This window comes from Protopterus annectens, chromosome 10.part0 (assembly GCF_019279795.1).
Source record: "Protopterus annectens isolate FY-2018-M chromosome 10.part0, PAN1.0, whole genome shotgun sequence".
Lineage (NCBI taxonomy): Eukaryota > Metazoa > Chordata > Ceratodontiformes > Protopteridae > Protopterus > Protopterus annectens.
Window position 1 is genome coordinate 252,565,458 of NC_056744.1, and position 19,931 is coordinate 252,585,388.

At 40.5% G+C, this 19,931-nt stretch overlaps 1 long non-coding RNA gene across 1 annotated transcript in view; it reads left to right on the forward strand.

Moving 5' to 3' along the window:
• Positions 1–7,041: 7,041 nt before the first annotated feature.
• LOC122812783 overlaps positions 7,042–19,931 on the forward strand; it is an 81,978-nt gene continuing 69,088 nt past the window's right edge. The window contains exon 1 of the long non-coding RNA XR_006366560.1: positions 7,042–7,076. This is a non-coding gene — a long non-coding RNA (uncharacterized LOC122812783). The remainder of the gene's footprint in view (positions 7,077–19,931) is intronic.

The window sequence follows — 19,931 nt, forward strand, 5'->3', positions numbered from 1 at the left end:
GCCTTAAGTAGTTTAGGATTGTTGACCATATCAAAGGGCTTTGACAGGTCCAAGAATATGGCAGATGTTAGGTTGCCTGTGTGTTTTGGCTGATGAAGTTTGTGAAAGAAAGTAGAGCAGTGGTGGTGCTGTGAGCAGGCCGAAATCCATGCTGGGTGGGAGAGAGAAGTTGGCTGTTGAGTAGGTATGGCATGAGTTGGTGGTGTACACATTTTTCAATTATTTTAGCTAGTGGAGACAGGATGGGAATGGGGTGATAGTGGGGTTGGTGGAGGTACTGCCTTTGTGGAGGAGGATGATATAGGAGGTCTTCCAGATAGGTGGAATAGTGTTTTGTGAAATAGATCTGTTTAGAAGGATGGATACTGGGAAGGCAATTTCGTTGGCAGTCAACTGAAGGTATTCAGCAGGGATGCCATCAGCTGCCAGCGTAATAGGATTAAGTTTGGTTAGCAGCCTTTTGATATAGTTAGTAGGGATGGGATGAAACTGGAAGGTTGTTTTGGGTCTATGCATAGGTATGGATCTATAAGTGGTGGTGGATGTGGACAGTTTTTGAACAAGGCTGGAGGTTGTTTCTATAAAGTGTTTGTTGAAGATATCTGGTATATTTGTGATTTCACAAGTGGAGGCAGGAGATGGTGTGGAGGGATTGCTGTGGTGGAGTAGTTTATTTATTCCTGCCAGAATGTTTTGGGATTGTTTCACTGCCTGTTTTGCAACTGTATGAAATTAATTATTTTTATCTAGGAGGACTGCTTTTTTGTATCGCTTCTAATTTTTTGGAATTGTTCCTTATCTGGCGGGGTTTTAGTAGTGCTCCAAAGATTCCAGGCTCTGTTCCTTACTGCTATTTTATTTTTAGTCTCTTTGGTAATCCAGGGGGCTGTTTTCACTTTGAGTTTTGCAGTATGGGCTGGATCATAGGCATTTAGGATTTTTAGGAAAGTATTACTGAAGTGGGTTACAGCTTCTTCTAGGGGAAGTACTTTTAGTATGTTTCAGTTATAGTGTTCTAGCTCAAGTCTGAATTTGTTAGGGTTGAAGATTTTTGTGTCCCTGGTTGTTTATAATAACAGACTAAAATAGTTCTGGGTTTTGAATTTTAGTAGAAAGGTGGGCTGGTGATCAGTGAGGGTGTCAGGAAGGACGCCTGCTTGGTAAGAGGTGTTAGTCTTATTTAATAAGATCCAGTCTAGGAGGCTTTCATTGATTCTTGAATGTCCTATCCTAGTGTTTTATTGGATGACTTGAGAGAAACTGTAAAGGTTGATATGGTTAGTGGATTTTTTGGCTGAACATGTGTTCCAGTCGATATTAAAATTGCCGAGGATGATAGTTACCTGGTGTGACGGATCCACACAGTTTACCTGATTTTTGATGCCCTAAGCCATTGAACTGCTGTGTGTTTGTAGGTGTGCTTGATGTTAGATTGATATGCTGTTAATTGAATAAATACATGATATGCTGCTTGATGTTATATACATACATGAAACCTAAAAGAATTATGCTTTAAAGGCAAGCCTTGCACACTGATGCTGGTATAACTGAACTTTAGTTAACCCTTGGAGTTGTTTGCCAGTTTAAAAGTTGTTTACCAGACAGAGGGGGATTTCAAAGAGGAACTATACCACAGGTGTGTGGGCAAATGGCTTTCTGAAAGGAGGAAGTAATGTATAAAACTAGACATTACGGGGCTTGTTGACAACTCAGGAAATGATTTGTAATGTTTTAAAAACAGTTCATTAGCTCATGAATAAACTGGTGATCTAAATATCATCAGCTGAATGATTACCTAATGGCCTAGGTGTAATCAATTGAACCTATTGACCCTATGGCATGCTCAAACCTATAAAAGGCTCAGAGGTTGGTAATAGACTGGAACTCATCATCATCCGGATCTGATTGATGCAAGAGCCTGAACTGAGCATACAGCATTGCCTGCCAGTGTCGGCCCTGTCTTGACTGAACAGATAGCTGCACTGAATAGGTTTGGAGTCCCCCTATCAGTGGCACAGATGATTTTCTTTTTGCATATGCTTGTAAGTACATGATTTAACAGTTTTTATAATTGTTAATGTGATAGGTCATAGGTTAGGTTTTGCATATTAATGTGATAGGTTTTTTTGCATATTGACTAGTCAATTGCTTTTTTTTTGTTACAAACCTTAATTGTTAAAAGCTAAAAATAAAATTGCTAAAGTTTGAGCCTTGGTCTCTTGTGTCATCTCTAATACTGTATTAACCACAGAATTTAGTAACCTGACCAGAACAGCTGGCGTAGTCGGCAAGGTCTGTGGTTTGCAGTAGATATGTCACAACAGCCAATGTTTTTTCCATTTAAGCACCTAGGTGTAGGGTTAAATAAGAAACAATCTGTAGATGCCAAAAGTAAGGGAGGGGCAAATGTTGAATTTCCAGCATTGTTTGGAAAATGGGACCCCCTTGCTAAGGCATTGAGTCCGGTTTCACCTCCACCTTCCCCAAAGTCCTCACCAGTAAACCCAGTAGACCCTGAGGAGCTGGCAAAGGCCTTATCAGGTTTAAAATTGGAGGATAAGGGAAAGAAGGTGAAAGAGGGAGTTGGAGCAGCTGGATGGCTGTTCTTTGAAGCAATACAGGAGTCCCTCTTGGCTTGGTTTCTTCGGGTCTGGGATACAGGGGGAGAGGCGGTGTCACTGAGTGATGAAGAGATGCACCAGTGTGCCTGTTTAGTATTTCACCCCCGGCTGAAGCAGATAGTGAACAATTGTGACCATAAAGATCCCCATATCAATACATTGGTGGTATGGTTAGCCTCAGCCTTCGGGCCACTTGGCCGGATGCTACAGCAGTAGCAGAGGAGTGCAAATCCTGGAAAACGATAGCTGAAGCAATCCAACAGCTAAGGGAAATGGCCATGTTAGCAACTATTTACTCATTAGAAATGATAAATGGGGAGTTGCATATTCCAAAAGGGCCAGACGGACAAATCTTTACTGGTAATATGAGGAATAAGTTAATTAAAAATGCCCCACAATGGTGGAAAGGGCAGCTTATCGCTGCCTTGGCAGGGTGTATTGGCCAACCGATATGGGATGTAATGTCTACTTTAAACCAGCTGGCAGAGCTGGTAGAAGAGAAAGAGCAGAGGAAGGCCAGAAAGGCAAATACAGACAAGTTAAAAAGCACGAGTAGTGAAAAAGTAACAAGGAGACAGATGTTTCTGGATTTGCTAAGATGGGGGGTAGAAGCTGCAGAAATAGATGGAATAACTACAGAAGAAATATACAAAAAATGGAAACAGAAGCAGAAAGGAAGAGAATCAGATCTTTCAGGAAAACAAACCCCTGCAAAAAGCCCAAACAGAAGTACCACTGAAGGGAAGAAAGGGTGGAATCAGTTGTATCTTGACATCCCCACTGATGAGGAGCTAGCACAATGGCAGAGGGGAGAGTTTACTGATGAAAGAGATTGGGGAGAGAAGGGGTGGAAAACCCCAATGGAAAAAATAGAAGCAAATTGACTAGAAGGCGGGTCCCCAGTAGCTAGAGGCACAGTTAGAGCCATTACACCTGGGGACTGACGCCCCTACGTGCCTCTTACCATTTTTTGGAGGGGAGGACCACAACACGTAATGGCTTTAGTAGATACTGGATCAGAAATAACTATTTTTGCAGGCAACCCCCGTAAATTTCGTGGACAGTCTGTAGAGATTGATGGATATGGGGGGGCAAAGATGATAGGTGTCAAAACCAAAGTAAGAATAGCCTTTGGGGATGGTATTCCTAGTGCCATTGTAGCCGTGATAGCTCCTGTACCAGAACACATTTTAGGAATAGATGTTCTAAAGGGTAGGACCTTAGAAACTACAGTAGGGCCATTTAGATTTGGAGTACGGCACTGTTCAGTCAATGCAGTCAAAGCTGTTGTTCGAGGTGATGCCAAGTGGGAACCTTTGCATATTCCCACACCAAAAGTGGTGACCAACATCAAACAATATCGCGTTCCAGGGGGCCATTCAGAAATTACTGAAACAATCCAGGAATTACTTCGTGTTGGCATACTCGAACCAACTGTGAGCCCATTTAATAGCCCGGTGTGGCCTGTCAAAAAACCTGATGGTTCCTGGCGTATGACGGTAGATTATCGGGGCTTGAATAAGGTGGCTCCACCTTTAACTGCAGCAGTGCCGGACATTGTTACCATTGTAGAGAGACTTTCTTCTTCTGCTGGGCTGTACCATGCAGTTTTGGACTTAGCAAATGCTTTCTTCTCCATACCTATAGCAGAAGAGAGTAGGGCTCAATTTGCATTTACCTGGGAGGGGAGGCAATATACCTTCCAGGTACTTCCACAAGGATATCTACACAGCCCAACCCTTTGCCATGGGCTGGTGGCCAGAGATCTGGCTAAGTTGCAGTTAAATAAAGTGACTGTATTCCATTACATTGATGACGTCCTGATTACAGGAGAAAAGCCGGATGTGGACATTCCATTGAAAACAGTGATTGAACACCTTCAGAGCCGAGGGTGGGCAATAAATGAGGATAAAACACAGCAGGGAACATCAGTGAAATTCCTGGGTATGATATGGAATGGAGCAAAAAGAGAAATACCTGCATCGGCCTTAGAAAGCATTCAAAGATTGCAGCCCCAAAACAAAACAGCAGGCACAAGCCTTTTGGGAGCAATGGGCTTTTGGAGAGCATTTGTACCACACCTTGGGCAAGTTTTACGACCTATTCACTATGTGACTAGAAAGAAATGTGACTTTCAGTGGGGTCCTAAACAGCAGATGGCCTTCGAGGAAGCGAAAAAGCCTTGCAACAAAGTGTGGGACTGGGTCCAATAGACCCACAGCAACCTTTTATTTTGGAAGTGACTGTTGCTAATAATGTCATGTCCTGGGGATTGTGGCAAAAGAATGATGTGGGAAAGAAAAGACCACTGGGATTTTGGTCTAAATCCCTGACCGAGCTCAGACTAGATACAGCCCTCTCGAACAGCATGTACTGGCTGTATATACTGCCTTGATTCATGTAGAGGGGCTGACCAAACAACAGACGGTGACAGTGAAAGTAGACTACCCAATCCAGGGGTGGTTACGAGACAATACTCTGATGACTTCTACTGGAAGCTGGGAAGAGCGTTGTTTGCAGTGACTACCAAACCCACCTTGACATGGAATTTGACCAGCACAGAATACATCAGAACTGTTTGTAGATTAAACTGTGACAGACATCCAGAGAAATGCACTGCCAATCCTGCTGGGGGCTTATATCAGAGACTGAATGAATCAGGATTTTCTCTGGCTGAGTCTCCATTAGATTGTTCCTGCATAGCCGAATTTCAAAGGGAAAACAGCACTGCAGAAACCAGATCTCCAAATTTGGAGATATATGCTATGGACAACAGTTCAACTGTATTTGATGGTTTAGGACATATAGTAAGATATACAAGAGGATGTAAAACTGTAAGTAGTGCTAGAATTGTTCAGCATGTTAAAACCATTAGATTTCACATGTGAAAATGACTCTTGCATATTGATCTTTGATTATCTTGCTAGTAAAAAGGGAACAAAACAAGTTTGTCCATTTGTAGCATTGCCTTTGCAATTCGGAAGTAATTGGTGGGTGCCTCAGATAGAATCTAATCTCATTGATTATAATGATATGCCCATTGATTTAGCAGGATGTGAGACCTGGCTCCAGGGGTGGGTGTGCATGCTAATTAAAAGAAAGCCTCATCCATGTTTACATAATGGGACTGGAGAATGTGCTTGGCATAGATATATAGTGAATGGGACAGACATTTATCAACTCAATGATACCACAGCTTGTGTAGTATCCTCCTGTAAGCTGGCTTGGAGTGATGGAACAATCACAGACAGTGGAGCACATTGTAAAAGTAATGCACATGCAATCATTGATTTTTGTACTGGGGAATTGATCAGATTGACTAGATGGATGGACATCACATTAAATGCTAGCATAGAACCATTGCACACTTTTCGATGGCCATCTCTAGTCCACCCGGACTTTAAACAAATTAAGCAGGAAGGGCAAGCTGTACTGCTCCTGCTGAATAAGACTTTACATGATGCGCATCAAATTGTAATTAAAATGATTAAAGACAAAGGTACCATTCTTCAAATTGCAAATGAAATTCAAGACATGACTGTTTCACATTGGTATGATATTTTTATGTGGTCACCAAAGGCTTCTGCCTGGTTTAACTTGCTTTGACACCCTTTATTGCTGACCACAATAGTTTCAGTGTTGTTCTGCTTAATTTCCTGCTGCATTTATTGTAAGGTCATGAAAAAATACAATAAGATGCTGTCAATTTTGCACATTATTAAAAGCACACAGCGATCATTGCTTAGTGCAAGGGGTGGCCTGTGACGGATCCACACAGTTTACCTGATTTTTGATGCCCTAAGCCATTGAACTGCTGTGTGTTTGTAGGTGTGCTTGATGTTAGATTGATATGCTGTTAATTGAATAAATACATGATATGCTGCTTGATGTTATATACATACATGAAACCTAAAAGAATTATGCTTTAAAGGCAAGCCTTGCACACTGATGCTGGTATAACTGAACTTTAGTTAACCCTTGGTGTTGTTTGCCAGTTTAAAAGTTGTTTACCAGACAGAGGGGGATTTCAAAGAGGAACTATACCACAGGTGTGTGGGCAAACGGCTTTCTGAAAGGAGGAAGTAATGTATAAAACTAGACATTACGGGGCTTGTTGACAACTCAGGAAATGATTTGTAATGTTTTAAAAACAGTTCATTAGCTCATGAATAAACTGGTGATCTAAATATCATCAGCTGAATGATTACCTAATGGCCTAGGTGTAATCAATTGAACCTATTGACCCTATGGCATGCTCAAACCTATAAAAGGCTCAGAGGTTGGTAATAGAATGGAACTCATCATCATCCGGATCTGATTGAAGCAAGAGCCTGAACTGAGCATACAGCATTGCCTGCCAGTGTCGGCCCTGTCTTGACTGAACAGATAGCTGCACTGAATAGGTTTGGAGTCCCCCTATCAGTGGCACAGATGATTTTCTTTTTGCATATGCTTGTAAGTACATGATTTAACAGTTTTTATAATTGTTAATGTGATAGGTCATAGGTTAGGTTTTGCATATTAATGTGATAGGTTTTTTTTGCATATTGACTAGTCAATTGCCTTTTTGTTACAAACCTTAATTGTTAAAAGCTAAAAATAAAATTGCTAAAGTTTGAGCCTTGGTCTCTTGTGTCATCTCTAATACTGTATTAACCACAGAATTTAGTAACCTGACCAGAACACCTGGGGCAAGTTTTGACTTGTCCATTGTAAGAAGGCTTCTAGGGTAGGGGTATTGTCACCTGGTGGTATGTAGAAGGAGATAATATTGATTGATTGAGTTTAGCTAGGAGGAGTTCAGTATTATTAAAGGATGGGATTTGAACATTAAGAGTGGTTATTGTTTAGGTTATTTTTATAAAGTGATGCTACTCCTCCCCCCTTTTTAGACAGTCTGTCATGGTGCAGGACATTGTATCAAGCAGGGACAAACTCATTGTCAATTGTTGCAGGCTTTAACCAGGTTTCAGTAAGACATAGTATGTCAGGGAAATAGGTGGATAGCAATGCATGCAATAAATGTACCTTACTGTTAATGCTCTGAATATTTATGCTCAGTAGTAATAGTCTGGTTTTTGGTCTAGTAATGGGTAGTTGGCTGGAAGAGAGGGATGAGCTAACTGTGGTAGTCTGTATTGAGTTAGGCCCTGGATTTGGGTGTATGTTTCCTCCCAGGATTAGCTGGTGGTTTATGTGGTATAAGAGTTTTGCGAGTTTAGTTAGGATGGCAATTTATTTGTTTGTAGTTGGTGTCCTAGGAGTAGTTGAGAGCAGCATGATTCAGTTTTATTTAAGCAGTTAGCACAATAACAGCCAGAAAAATAGCGTTGGAAAACTTGGATAGAAATAGTATGTTGGTAGCATGCTCACTGGACTCCTTAGCCTGGAAGATGTCACCAACATTGGAAAAGTGTTGTGCAGTACTAAAAATGTATAGCAAAATTCAGCAGTTTAAAGCACCCAGTATAACAAAAGCATTGCACAGACAATAAAAAGTACAGAATTATATAACAATAACAGCTTTACATACAACACTTAAGTGACGTCCACACTTACTCGGGGAGCAGAGGAAATTCCTTTCATAAGGATAAAAAGGCTGTTTGAAAATGGTGCCAGTTGTTGAGGGAAAATAAGTAACTGCAGAGAGGAAGTTGATCACAGGGGAGGGGCAGTTAAGTGCTATTTTAATGTGATGGTATGGGCTTGGGGATATGTGTAGGCTGTAGTAAGAAGTGTGAGGATTATAAGTGGAGGTATGTTTTGTTGGACTGCATAGGTAGTAGTAAGTGTGGTAGTGTGTTAAAGTTAGGATAAGGAGGATAGTTGTATTACTTGTGAGGATAGTGGATAACTTGTTATCCTGTCAGAGTTTCATATTTGTAGGTGGGGGGGTATGGAGATGGAGTTTAATGTGGGTAGGCTAATGGAGGGTTTCTGGTGAGGGTATGGGGATGGGCTTAGATGTGGGATAGACTAATGGAGCTTTTGTGGTGAGGGATGTTCTAATTTGTGACTGGCTGAAGTATTGATTGGAGGCAGGGCTGCACCGAGGTCCACAGGTAAGGAGCGTCAACAAACAATCAGTAAAACACTTAAGTGGCATGCACACTTACTTGGGAAACAGAGGAAATTCCCTTCATAAGGATGAAAAGGTTGGTTGAAAATGGCTTCAGTTGTTGAGGGAAAATAATTAACTTCAGAGAGGAAGTTGATTACAGGGGAGGGGCAGATGCAGGCCAAGTAGGAGGCAGAGAATGAAGGGAAATGTAGTCAAATACAGTTGCAATGGGATGCAACCCTTAAGGCAGCCTACGAGACTACAGTAGAAACAATCAGTTAGCAATGTGTGCCTCAAGACAGTGGAGCAGTTAAGAGTAGTCAGTTCTCTGAGGTAAGAAACGTACGCAGGTAACAGCAACCTATCACTTGTTGCTTTATTACTTCTGTACAGTTTTACAGCTCTTGGTATTAGTTGCTAAAAAGAGAAAAGACTGGAGAGAGAAAGTTCAGGGGAAAGAGTAGGGGAGTCCAACACTATTTGTTTGAATTAGTGAGCGTGCCACTAGTCAAATAAGCATTAAAATGTTTCACTACACAAACTTGCCAAGTACACCAGGAAGATTACTGAAACTAATAGTTTCCCTGCACATGAGATGAATTGTTGTATTTCTTGCCACGAGGAAGCTGTACAGGGGTGGGTGATCCAGTTAAGCAGGGTTAGTCAGGTGTGCTTTTTGGGAATATGAGAACAGCAGATGTAATAGGAAAAAAATGTTAAGACAGGGGTTTTAGGAGGGATCTAGGACAGAAGATATGATTGCTGAGGAAGTGCTTCAGCATTGTAATAGCAGAACTAAATAATTTTACAAAATGCAATCAATAGAATTGGTAATTGTAAGTTTTTTAAGGGACACAACAGCACAGTACACATCAGTTAAGTAAATGCTGCTCTACAAACAACGCAGCTTAAGTAGACATGAGGCAGTAAGTAAAAACACTGTATAGTAAGTAAAAATAATTTACAAAATGCACTCTATAGCAACTGCACTAATCTCTTCAGTTAACTATAGTACATCACTGTAGCTAACAAAACAGATATAATAGAGACAAGCCCCAGAAATACCTAAATAGAAAGCAATATATCAGTTATAATAGTGCCCAGAAAAACATGCAGGTAATACTTTAAACAGTGGTTATGGAACTTGGGATACAAAAATCTCATGGATACAATTAGATGTTAAAGAACCTCACAACTGCATCTGAAAGATGCAGGCAGCATGATTCAGTTTTATTTAAGCAGTTAGCACAATAACAGCCAGAAAAATAGCGTTGGAAAACTTGGATAGAAATAGTATGTTGGTAGCATGCTCACTGGACTCCTTAGCCTGGAAGATGTCACCAACATTGGAAAAGTGTTGTGCAGTACTAAAAATGTATAGCAAAATTCAGCAGTTTAAAGCACCCAGTATAACAAAAGCATTGCACAGACAATAAAAAGTACAGAATTATATAACAATAACAGCTTTACATACAACACTTAAGTGACGTCCACACTTACTCGGGGAGCAGAGGAAATTCCTTTCATAAGGATAAAAAGGCTGTTTGAAAATGGTGCCAGTTGTTGAGGGAAAATAAGTAACTGCAGAGAGGAAGTTGATCACAGGGGAGGGGCAGATGCAGTCCTACTAGGAGGCAGACGGTAAAGGGAAATGTAGTCAAATACAGTAGCAGTGGGGCACAGACTGTAAAGGAAAGGGGAAAGAGAGGTTAAGTGAACAGAAATGATCCCTGGGAACCTTGAGGCAGCTGAGCCAAACAGACCACAGTAGAAGCAATCAGTTAGCAATGTGTGTCTTAAGACAGTGAAGCAGTTAAGACTAGGCAGTTCTTTAAGATAAGAAACTTATGCAGGTAACAGCAACTTATCACTTGTTGCTGTATTAGTTCTGTATAGTTTTACAGCTCTTGGTATTAGCCTATTATTGGTATTATTATATGTGTGTGTGTGTATGTATGCATGTATATATATATATATATATATATATATATATATATATATATATATATATATATATATATATATATATATATATATATGGGTTCCTATGAGTTCATCGACATTTCAAATCACAGACACTCACCTGTTCGGCACCAAACCATCGACTTTCATATCATCGACAATTCGATGGCGATCTTCCCCCTTGCAGGACCCATGGTAGCGCTTGTTTCTGTGTTACAACGAGTAGGGTTTACGTGATTCTGTATAATTTACCTTGAAAGTATTGTTATTTATGTCGCACCAGAGAAACAAGTGCTACCATGGGTCCTGCAAGGGGAAGATCGCCACCGGAATTGTCGATGATATGAAAGTCGATGGTTTGGTGTCAACAGGTGAGTGTCGGTGATTTGAAATGTCGATGAACTCATAGGAACCATATATATATATATATATATATATATATATATATATATGTATATATATATGTATATATATATATATATATATATATATATATATATATATATATATATATATATATATATGTATATATACATATATCTATATATATATATATATATATATATATATATATATATATATATATATATTTATTTATTTACCAACTCCAAGGCTGAACTGCAGTGGAGGAATGGCAAATTCTCTGATTCTCATGGCATAGCAGTATTGCACACATTTAAAATGCCAGTATGTGTGATCAGCTGATTTATGACCATACATACCAGCTTTTATTCCTGGTCAATGAAAAAACATTTGACTAAAGAAATCTAAACATTATAGATATATGTATGTATTCCACAAAAAAAAAAAGACTTGTAAATACAGACACATGGAGTAAAGCAAAAATACAATCAGAGGAAAATAAATGCACAGATCACATTGAAATGTCATTGAATAACAAGCGGTTAATTACAAAAGTAGGCCTAGAAGAGACACGTTTTGCCCTCCCACTTTTTCAGTTTTCTGAAAAAAGTTACCTTTGTTATTAACCATCTGTTCTTTTATGACATTTTTATGATGCCAGAGTATTTTTTCTTGTGATTCACTATATGCATAAATACATATATATAGATATGCTGTTTTGATGTGCTCTATATACGCCATATAACATTATGCTAAGAACTTGATGGAAGTCTGTATAGACAACGTATTATGGGAGTAAAAAATCAGGACTAGCATTGTCTAATGTGAACCATCTGTGAAAAGCTATAAAAGGAGAGCTGGAAGCTTACAATGTGACAGATATTTCAGCCAGATTCAATAAAAGCCTACATGGTATGTTTATACCTTTTAAGCACCATTTTAGATTCAGTAAGCGGCTCTACACACATAGCTACAGAAACAAGGTAAACACTGGTATGCAAATTTACAGCATAAGTAGCTTGAGTGTATGCTAACTAATCAATCTGAGATGGAGGAGCTATTCAACAAGCTATAAAGCAACCATGTAGACTCAGTGCTGGTATTTCCTGTGAGTTCCAAAACCTATTGGAATCAAGCCATGGAAAGGAGTCTACACTGAAACAATGTTAGGGACAACTGTTGCTTTAATTCATGTGTATGTGCAACAGGCAGTAGTCTATGCTGCTAAAAGACCAAAGACAAGAAGAAGAAGAGTTTTCAGACACTGGGTAACTTATCACAACTTACATGATGTGGAACTCTGCAACCTCTGCCATCCTCAACTCAGAGCCAGGGAAAACTCAGGGGAATCCATCCCACTAGAAACAAACGTATGTGTAGCACTTAAAATTGTAGCTACAGGTACCTTTCATAGACCAACATGGGATATGCTGGGGGTGTCACCACTTCAATATTCAGGATCCTCCGTTAGTTCTTGAATGTCATGCTCCAATATGTCAGTGACCACATATATTTTCCCTGTACTCCTGAGGGTAGGGCCAGAAATGTGATGGAGTTCTACATTGTAGCACACTACCCAGAAGTAATGGGTGCCATAGTTTGCACACATATAGAAATTAAGGCATGACCTGTTGACCAGGAAGGCTCTCTATTAATAGAAAGAACTACCACTCTGTTAGCTGCCAAGTCGTATGTAATGCCAAGGGAATTATCTTGAACTTGTGTGCCGGTAACCCTGGCAGTTACCATGACTCATATATCTGGAACAACTCCCAGCTGTATCAGATATTTGCTAGGGGGGATGTCCCAAAGGGTCATTTACTGGGGGGAGCAGGTTGTGTACAGGAATCATGGCTGATTACACCCATCAGGAATGCACACACACCTGGTGAAGAATGCCATAACGAGGCGCACACTCACATCAGAAATATCATAGAGTGTGTGTTTGGGCTGCTGTTCTGATGCTTAGATACATCTGGTGGAGCCCAGCAGTACAATCCACTGAAATATTCACAATATGTGCCATTCTATACAACATCATCCAGAGAAAACAGCCACAGCAGGATCAGTGAGGGGAAGGAGCACACATCCCACTACCAATGTCAAGGTCACCACAGCCATACGCAGATGAGGAGTCATAGGGGACCAAGCAGCTGTTGTGGGTGTAGGCAGATGTAGACATGGTCAATATGCTCATGCAGTGGCTTAAAGGCAATCCATAGCACACTCACTTTACAACCTAAATGACTAAAACCTTCCTCCAAACTACATGCATAGATGCCATTGATGCCAGGCAGCTCTCACAATCTTTATCTACCCATATATTGGCTGTGTACTGCTTGCATCAGACAGCACTTGGCTAAAACTGTTGCAACTACTGTATTTACAAAGTAAGTACTGAACCTGGAGTGTATTGTGTAATAATATGAATAAGTGGCATATCCTTGCATTTTGTTACTAGGTAGTGTAAACAAGTAAAAGTCACCTCAGGCTTTGTGCCCACTGAATTGCGCACAATGACGGTTATCCCGTCCCACAAAGGGGGAGCCATCATGGATCCCGGGAACTATAGCCCCATTAGCCTAATGAGCCTGGTCTGCAAGGCTATGGAATGTATCATCATGGAAATTATAAACAAAGACATTGGTAATCTCCAAACTCTGGACCCCACTCAGTTCAGGTTTGTAAAAGGCAAATCATGTCTTCTAAACCTGATTGACTTCTTTGAAGCAGTCACCAAAGACATAGATGAGGGTAAGGTGGTTCACACAGCCTATCTAGATCTTGCCAAGGCTTTTGACACCATCCCCCACTCTGGAGTTATATATGAGCTTACTAAACTAAGTATAAATCCCTATGTCACAAGATGGGTTGCCAACTGGCTCACTGACAGAACCCACACTGTAAAAGTAGCAGACTCCAAATCCAACTTCAGACCAGTCAGAAATGGAGTGCCACAGGGTTCAGTCATGGGTCCTCTCTTGTTTGGTATCTACTTTTCTGAAGTACAGGCTAACACAGAAGGTCTTTGGCTAATGAAGTTCACAGATGACTGCAAACTAGGAGCCATAATTGAAACTCCTAATGATGTGGACATCCTACAAAAGGGCCTCACTGAGACAGATGCCTGGTGTCAAAGCCATGGCCTCAAGCTCAATGCCAAAAAGTGCATTGTCATCCCCTTTGGTAAAAACTCTGTAACCATAAGGTACCACATAGGTGGTAGTCTACTTAACACTGAAAGTGTGATAAGAGACCTTGGGACACAGGTGGACAGTAGTCTGTCCTTCGATAATCACATCGCCACAGTAGTCATGAAATCCTTCTATGTGGCACACCTCATCACAAAAGGCTTCTCATCCAGGAAAAAAGAGGTCATTGTTCCCCTCTACTCATCACTCATTAGACCCATTATAGAGTACAATGCCCCTTTTGGTATGTACCTCACAAGACATCTACAACAACTGGAAAGGCCACAGAAATATCTCACAAAGAGGATCACTGGCCTCAAACAGATGCCCTATGCAGACCATCTCAAAAAACTCCAGCTTTACTCTGTCACATATTGCTTACTCAGAGGCAATCTCTGCCTAACATACAAAGCTATGTCAAACCCAGAGCTGTCTGGCATGCTCCACTTAAAGAAATCCCAATCCCTCCAAGCTACATGCTCTAGGGACCTAAACCTTGTCACCACAATAAACAGAACATGCTGCAGGGATAGATTCTTGTCCCAGAGACTTCCCATATATATATATATATATATATATATATATATATATATATATATATGTATATAAAATGCTCCTCATTAGCACTCTTCAAGAAAAATCCTGATGATTGGATGGGAAATAGGAAATTCACCCTGGGGATCACCTCTGTGGCTCTGCTCGACAGGGGCACAGGAAATAATTTTCTTGGGTGGTGAAAGTCAGGGTACCTTTTTGGCTAGGCTTGTATAGGCCCTAGGACTGATAGCCTAGTATCTACCTATGAACCTATGAACTTATGGGTGATTTGTACAAAACATGTGACAGCAGAGACTGATATGATCTATATGTAACCATTATTAAGTTGTAGGCCTCAGGCATCAAAGCTTCACACAGTCATAACCCTCAAAAGATGTGATGGTCACTACATGAGCTCAGTTTACCACCATACATTGGTACTGGAAAATCATTAAAGAGAGAAGTTAGAAAGTAATAATACACATTGCAGTTTCAGATTTCACAACCCTCACAAGATCATTAACAATAAAGATGGAAAATCTTGATGCTATCAACTGTCTAACTTTCTAAGACCAATAGAAGTCAAAGGTATAATTACCAGTTCAACATCACAGAAGCAGATATACTAAGCACTAAGTCAGCTATGCACCCTGATCATCAGGCACAAAGCTTTTGTATCTCTGAATCCAAAAGATACAAAAGAGGGATATGGCACTGTTATCATTACTTACACAGGGTGTTGGGGGGACAGGAAACCTAGGCTGACACAAAAGGTCAGAGAGTGTGTGTAAGAGAGAGAAACATAAGCTGCAAGGCTGAACCATGTAACTGTTGTATGTGTATTTGTAGGAGTCCTCCAGGTGAAATTGTTTCATGAGTGTCTGCATGAAGACAGCCAAGCTCTGTGCTAGCTCTATGTCTTGGTATGTCAGACAGGTGTGAGCCAGGCATAGTAGAGGTGGCAGTTCATCATTGTCATCCCTGACCATGAGAACTGGCCACCCAGTTTGCTAGGAGTTGCACTGGCCCATCCACACCCATGGTCAGATGCACTGCTGCTGCCTGAATGTGACTGATGTCTGCTGGATGAGTTCCCCTCATGAGTACACCCAGGAACACAACCCTATGGCCTGCCATGTCTGGGTGTGGACAGCTCACCCACTCATGGAGAGTGGAAATACTGCCACTATGGCAGCATGATTGACCATGGCCACATTAGCTAACATCAGATGATGTGGCTGAGCTACACCCATGTGAATGCCGTCCCATTCCCAGCAGACATTCTATCACAGATACTGCTCATTACAATGTGTCATTCATCCAATCCATTGAACTGGTGACACGGTAGAGGCAGTCATGCATGTCAGCCTATGCCACATCTACAACTCTAAGCATTTCTTTGGAGTACCTATGGAAAAATGACTGTGCCTCTATGATGGCCCTTAACATAAGTTGAGTGGCATGAGTAGAGACACCTGTATCAGGTGGCAAATGGGCAGCAGGCCTTTCAGAGCATCCCTAACAACCCACCCGTAGCACCTTACCCACACTTTGGCTACAGGCAGAGTCAAAAGACACTGAAGCCACAGTAACCACACTTACTTGATGAGTTGCCTCACCCTCCACCTGTTCAATATCTGTGGGTTCACCAGAATGGGAAGGCATAGACCTTCTGGCTATGTCCTATTAGAATTACAGGGGATGGCTATATGTCAACTTCAGTGGCAGAGTCAACAACTGCATCCACCCCCGACTGTGCCTCTGTTTGGCCACCATCATTATCAGAGTCTGCTGATACTCTGACATCAGAAGGTAGAAATCCCACAATTCCACTGTCAGGATCACCTATGATAATAAGCAACACATACAGGAAAAAATGAATACCTAAACTACTATATTCCAATATATGCTAACAATAACAGTGTTGCCACTAATTGACAATACAGCAATACACACAACATTCCTGACATCAATATCGCACACTTACATATTTCTTTGTCATCGGTACTGACATAAAAATGTGTGGCTTACCATCTGAAGATGAGGGTATCCTCTGCATGCTAGATGATCCTGGAAGAAGTTAAGCAAAAGGTAAGGACAGCATGATGACAATTAACCATAACACAGGGGGTAATAATTTTGCCCCTTCATATGACCATTAACTATACTTTCATAAGAACTTGGATGACAACTCCATCCTAAGTTAATCAATCAGATTGTATTGTTAACTGTAGCAATCATCAATCTCTGCCAAAAAAAAATCTTGCGAAACAGAGGTAACATATTGATTTAAATTGTTTTACTATACAACAATATTCAGCAACTGGGATACAAAAGCCTACCTGGAAGCTGTTCCAAGGACTTGGTTGCTGTCCCTGAAACAGTAGCCCCAGTTGAGGACATGCTATTCTGCACTTTCCTGGGAGCTGTCTGGATCCCTGAAAGTGGACAGGAACTCATCATCTGGTGTTAGTGGTAGAAGTATAGAAGTCTTGTTACCTATCCAGTCACAGCCCACTGTAGCTGCTCTCCTCCATGAAGATGAGATCACATCAGTGGCTCTGTGATGCACCTGGTCATATGTCCTGCTGTGGCCACACACAGCATTAACATCATCTACAATCTGCATTCTGCGTGATATATCTCTCATTCCCTTTCAAGCAGGAAGGCACCATGTTGCCTAAAAGCGTCAATAATGCCATGATTTTAACCATCAGTGAAGGGTGGTCTTCAAAGACTGAGATGCCTGGGTGACATTGTCCTAGGTGTCCAACAAGACAATAAAATAATACACATAAGCATCACATAACTACAGAATAACTGTTCCCAGATAAAACAGAAAAGGTAGCATTTCAGAATTACCCACTGGAGAAACATAAAACAGTTTACAGATTTGAAATACAAACAACAGACTGGATGCAAAAAAGGAGAGTAACAATAGCAACATATCCTTGTTTTTCCATAACATAAATACAACTTTGCACCCCCTAAAAAACAACAGGCAAATGGCACATTTTGCTAGCAAACCGTATTTGAAATGCTAAAACTGCTATCCAATGAACTGTTCCTGAAACATGTCTACAGATTTAACACAGAACATTCCATTTTAAGGTATTGCCAATTATGCATACCTATGAAATGCCCTGACAAACATGCCAATGGCAGCCATACACTACACTTTTCACTAATGCATACAGATAAAAGTATAAAGGCCTTTGCTACAGATTGTTCTTAATTATGTGCCAGCATATGCAATATGTAGCTGACAAAATGCAAACATATCTTCTCAAGTTCAGTAATCTTCTGTGCAGATAAATCCCAATGCAATAGCCTCTTTTCTGAGTTCTCCACATAAACAAGTCTCCTCACCTTCAGTATGCCTAGCTACATGCTTGCCTTTGTATGGTGCAGATTCAGGGCTATTAGCACAATAAAAATGCAAATCAGGTGTGAACTCATTAGAATTGGTGAATCCCAAATATTTAGTTTATGCAGCAGATATAAGCATAGTGCAGGCACTCCCTCAGGGTTTGTTTTTAATGGATTGCAACTGTGTATGATTACTGTTTGGGAGAAGGAAAACAACAGCACTGCAGGCTGCCCTACATCCAGTGGGCGTGCCAGGTTAGACTTACAAAATGTTAGATGTGAGGTTGGAAATGCAAGTAAGCAGCACATAATTCACAGGTTCTGTTCATTAATATCCAACCACCCCATCATTTGTTGGCAACTACATATGATATTATTGCCATTTAATATTATCATACATTTTAAGGACAATGATACAGAATGGCTTACAGACTGCATGTCTCAGATTACTGATCAGATAAGAGAAGAATGACCAACAAAGGCAGACAGGTAAGACAGACCTGCATATTTGTAAGCAATAGACATAACTAACTGTGTGATCACTTAGTGCACTACATCCAAAAATAATAAACATACAAATAACAGTTGTATGGTTTCATATTACTGTAGATGATGTTGCAGTTGGTTGTATGCAGAATGATTTAAGTTCCTTGCTGTAAAGCTGTTTATGTTGCAAAGAGGGATAAGGTACCCTTCCTGTGCTCTGAAGGTTCATTGGAGTGAGAGTTCAAATCCAGACCTATGCAGAAATACCTCATGTGTACCAACATTTTGTAGTGTGTATGTCATAGATTGCCTTTCCTGATTTCAAATACTTGTCCCTTTTTTGGGAGGGGAGGTGCCTGTGTTTGAGAGATGAACCACTTAGTGCACTCATGGGAAATAGAAAAAAAAAATGAATGTCAGGTTTGGCTGTGCTTATCTTGTCTGCACAAAGCACAGCAGTGTGCAAACTGGACAACAGGCCCATGCAGAAAGCAGACAGAACACCTGCAGACAGGACTCAGACAGCCAATAATTGAAAATGGATGCATTTCATTAATTCTGTTGGGCACCACGCAAACCTGCTAAGTAAGGTTGCATGGCAGTTTACATGGGGACCTTAAGAATGATTAGAAAATGAGGGAATGTCATCATCCTGTGGCACAGGTGTAAGTGTAGCACTAGAGTACAGATGGTCCTGGGTTTTAGTACAGGGTGTGAACATTTTTTTACTGTTCTGACAGCGCAGTTTATAGCAATGAACTGAAAAATAATGAAGTGTTATTCCAACATTCTTATGGCAACAGATGTAAATGTAGGACTACCATACACATGGTCCTGGGTTCTAATACAGGATATTCCAAACACTTTTACTGTTGCTCTACTTCCCATTATATTCACTCTCACTTATAATATTTTAGATAGTGGAGGTGATATGAATTATTTGTATGAGGGATGAGGCACCATTATTGTGTTATCAGATGTATGCTTGAGGGTTTACTATGTACTATATTTCTGTAAGTATAATTCTGCTATTTAGACTTGCACTGTCTTCACACTTACCTAAGACACATACACAGTTGGAATTATATCCAATAACCTCATCAGGTCACACGCATACATGTATAACAGCTCAAACTGTATTTATGTATGTTTCCTGTCTATTCCTGAGCAGCACTACTTCTGTGACAAAGATGGAAAATCAACACTGGAAAAATGGTTTGTCCATTATGCCTATGTTTGAATCCAACAGTGTAAAAATAAATTTTATTAGTGTATAAAGGTAAATAAAAAGTGTCAGGTCATTACATTTATGTCCTCAGTCCTTGTCTGCAAACCTAATTC